The sequence below is a fragment of the Rhagoletis pomonella genome, unplaced genomic scaffold (genome assembly GCF_013731165.1).
Source record: "Rhagoletis pomonella isolate Grant_MI unplaced genomic scaffold, Rhpom_1.0 Rhpom_scaffold_00123, whole genome shotgun sequence".
Classification (NCBI taxonomy): domain Eukaryota; kingdom Metazoa; phylum Arthropoda; class Insecta; order Diptera; family Tephritidae; genus Rhagoletis; species Rhagoletis pomonella.
Window position 1 is genome coordinate 136282 of NW_023458677.1, and position 4081 is coordinate 140362.

A 4081-nucleotide genomic window follows, 5' to 3' on the forward strand; every position below is an offset into this window, starting at 1 on the left:
TTCCAAACGAGGTTTCAGACAAGGGGACTCCCTTTCGTGTGATTTCTTTAATCTTATGTTGGAGAAGATAATAAGAGCCGCAGAACTGAACCGCTCAGGCACAATACTTTATAAGAGCGTACAATTGCTGGCGTATGCCGACGACATCAATATCATCGGTAAAAACAAGGGCTACATCTGTTCTGCCTTCTCGGGATTGGATAGAGAAGCAAAGCGAATGGGTCTGGTGGTGAACGAGGACAAAACGAAGTATCTCCTGTCAGCACATAAACAGTCAGAGCATACGCGTCTTGGCACCCACGTCACTGTTGACAGTTACAAGTTTGAAAAAGTAGACGACTTCGTTTATTTGGGAACCAGCATTAACACCAATAATAATGTCAGCCTTAAAATCCAACGGAGAATCACTTTGCCAACAAGTGCTACTTTGGGCTGAGTAGGCAATTGAGAGGTAAAGTCCTCTCTCGTCGTACAAAGATCACACTCTATAAGTCACTCATCATGCCTGTGCTGGTGTATGGCGCGGAAGCATGGACAATGAAAGCATCTGATGAGGCGGCTCTTGGAGTTTTCGAGAGAAAGATTCTGCGAAAGATTTACGGACCTTTACGCGTTGGTGATGGCGAATATCGCAGACGATTTAACGATGAGCTGTATGAGCTTTACAACGATATAGACATAGTGCAGCGAATTAAAATTCAGCGGCTCCGCTGGCTTGGCCATGTCGTTCGGATGGACAGAAACGCTCCTGCTCTGAAAATATTCAACGCGGGCCGCGATGCTGGTAACAGAGGAAGAGGAAGGCCTCCTCTGCGTTGGAAAGACCAGGTGAAGAAGGACTTGGCTTCATTTGGCATTTTCAATTGGCGTCAGTTAGCACAGAAGAGAAATGACTGGCGTGCTGTTTTGGACTTGGCCAAAATCGCTTAGGCGCCAAATAAGAAGAAGAAGATATTCTACTCGGGTAAATTCAACGCACATGCATAAACAGCTTTTTTAATTGAGTTAGCAAGTCTACTCGTCTACACATTTTTTCTACACCGGTAGAAATCTTAACACGGGTTGAAATTTGTACATAAACGATTTTAGAAGTGTTAGCCAGGGTTGCATTGGGTTTTATAGCTCCAGTTGAAAATTGACCGTTTATGCCTGTTGGCTCTACCCTTGTTCAATATAACCGAGGAGAAGAAGCATAAACATAATAAAAAAAAGCAGACTTCCCTGCTGAAGTCTAGAAAAAAGAAGTCTGATAAGGAGATGTGGTGATCTCCGAAATAGCTGCTGTAACTTCTACCGTTTAGACTTTGTTGCTTTTTCAATTTTTCCTTATAAACAATCGTGGTACAAAGCTCAATAAAAAATAATTTTCTTTTATTAAATTCTTTGTGATGTGCTTAAGGAAAAGTACATATGGGCATTTTCAATCTAGCGTGGCGTGACGAAATGGTAAAAAAATAAATTGGTAACGTCAACATTTAAAAACTCCGGGGCCCAATCTCAGATGGCCTACTTAAGTCAAGATTGTTGATTAACTTCCACAATTCATTTTCAGATCATACATTTAATCTGGACTTAAATGGCCAATATTGGCTATTTAAATATGAGATATGCAACCTTCTCTTTGTACCAAACAACTAGGAATGTTCGATATTTAAGAAAGTATCGATATCATGAATCGATTTAACTCATTGCATGTAAACTCGATATGGCGATATATCGGGCTGAACAATATCGATATCGGAAAAATAGATGTTGAAAATCCTACTCCCAATTGAATAGAATATTAGGCCTGTCTTACAACTCACTTAATTGTGTTATTTCCATCTTGTATATTTACTGAGGATTAAAACGGCATGCCGTTCGACTCAAGCGGTTTGTCAAACTTAAAAGATAAATAAATCACACAAGCTGCTGATTAAACCTACTTTAGTATTTTCCATACACTATTTGGTCAAGAATGGAGCTGCAAAACTAGAAGAAATGTTCGATATCATCCAAAGCTACCGAAGAAACTGGAAAATAAAAGAAAAAGAGATCGGAAGTGCTGCCCAGGCTAACCTGACAGACACCACGACACCGCTAAAAAGACGAGCGGCAAGCCCACCAGAACAGCAGTCAACTCAGAAAACGCGAAGAGAAAAGGACGGGGAATGGAAACAAGTGACGAACAAGAATTTAAAGGCGAAGAAACCGGACCGGAAAGAAAACACGCCAGGCAAACTAAAATCTCCGGAAAAAAGGTAAACGAGAAGCGAAAAGGCCCTACTAAGTCTAAAAAACTCTCAGAGGCCGTAGTGATTAAGCCGGCAGAAGGGAACAGCTACGCAGATGTCCTGAAAAATATTCGCAGTAAGCTGAAATCAAGTGATGAAGTCAAGTTTAAGGGAATCCGGAAAACAAGGGCTGGAGCAGTACTACTGGAGCTAGAGAAGGGGCAATCGGCGAATTCAAGCTTCTGCGAGGTATTAAAGTCACGCTCGATGAAGAAAAAGCTGATATAATAATAAAGCAAGCAAGGATAAAAATCGGCTGTATAAACTGTAGAGTGCGACTCAAAGAAAACTGCAAGAGGTGCTTTCGATGTTTTGGCCCTGGCCATCTAATCGGGGGCTGCAAAGGCCCAGACAGAAGAGGGCAAGGCCTCTGTATAAAATGCGGTCATTCAGATCATAAGCTAAAAGAGTGTAATAAGCCACCAAAATGCTGCTTGTGCTCGGAAGCCAAATACACTGAGCTGGATCACATCCCAAGCTCCATAAGATGCTCAGTATAAAGAAACTGGTCCAAGAAATGAATGTCCTGCAAGCCAACATGCACAGAAGTAAAACGGCTGACGAGCTACTGACACAGATGATCACTGAGCGGCATTATGACCTTGTAATCATAAGCGAACAGTATAAGAAAAAAGAAAACGGGATCTGGACAGAAGACAGCAGTGGCACCGCTGCTATATGGGCTCCCCCCGGAAGCAGCATGCACATCTCTGAAAAAGGGCATGGAAACGGCTAAGACCTAAACTCAAGAGCCACGTAGTGGGGGATGCCAAACACGGACTCCAGAGGCAAAGGCGTGCTAGAAATATCAGCCCGACTAGGATTTGTAGTGCTAAATACTGGCGCAGCAACAACCTTCCGAAGACCAGGATGCGAGGAAACCACGCCAGACATCACACTAGCATCAGAAGGCATAGCAGGCACCATAAAGGAATGTAAAGTATTGGAAGATTACACTGGTAGCGATCACCAATACATCTCTTTTATAATAGACTCCAAAAACGATGGTTTACGAAAGAAGATGCAATGTAGCACTCGCAAATGGAATGTCTCGAAATTAAATAGTGAAGCACTACTATCTGAAATAATTGCGCATGGCTCAGAAGAATCCTCTCCAATAACGCAATGGAAATAATAAATAAATAATAGACTCCAAAAACGATGGTTTACGAAAGAAGATGCAATGTAGCACTCGCAAATAGAATGTCTCGAAATTAAATAGTGAAGCACTACTATCTGAAATAATTGCGCATGGCTCAGAAGAATCCTCTCCAATAACGCAATGGAAATAGTAAAGAATACAATGAAAATGATATCCAGAGCCTGTACCAAAGCGATGCCTACAATTGGAAGCAACCGACACAAAACACCTGCATATTGGCGGACGGAAAACATAGCTTAACTAAGACGAACGTGCCTCCACCTGAGGCGTACTTACACCGGGGCCAAGCGTAGAAGCGCTGCAATCGAAGAGGCACAACTATACCAAGCTGCTAGAAAAGAACTCAAACGAGCAATCGAGGCCAGCAAGAACAGAAAGTGGAAAGAACTGCGTGAGGATATAAACAGAAATCCCTGGGGTCTCGGATACAAGGTGGTAATGAAAAAACTTGGGGCCTTGGCAAAACCACCAGAGCTTAGCGCTCAAAAAATGGACTACACGCATGAGGCATTAACCAAAGAAATGGAGCCTATCAGCGCTCCTCAAGAAATACCACCATTTACCGCAGAAGAGCTCAAGGCCGCCACTAATAGAGTAAAGACCAAGAAAGCACCAGGCCCAGACGGCATTCCAGCAGAAGTTCTAA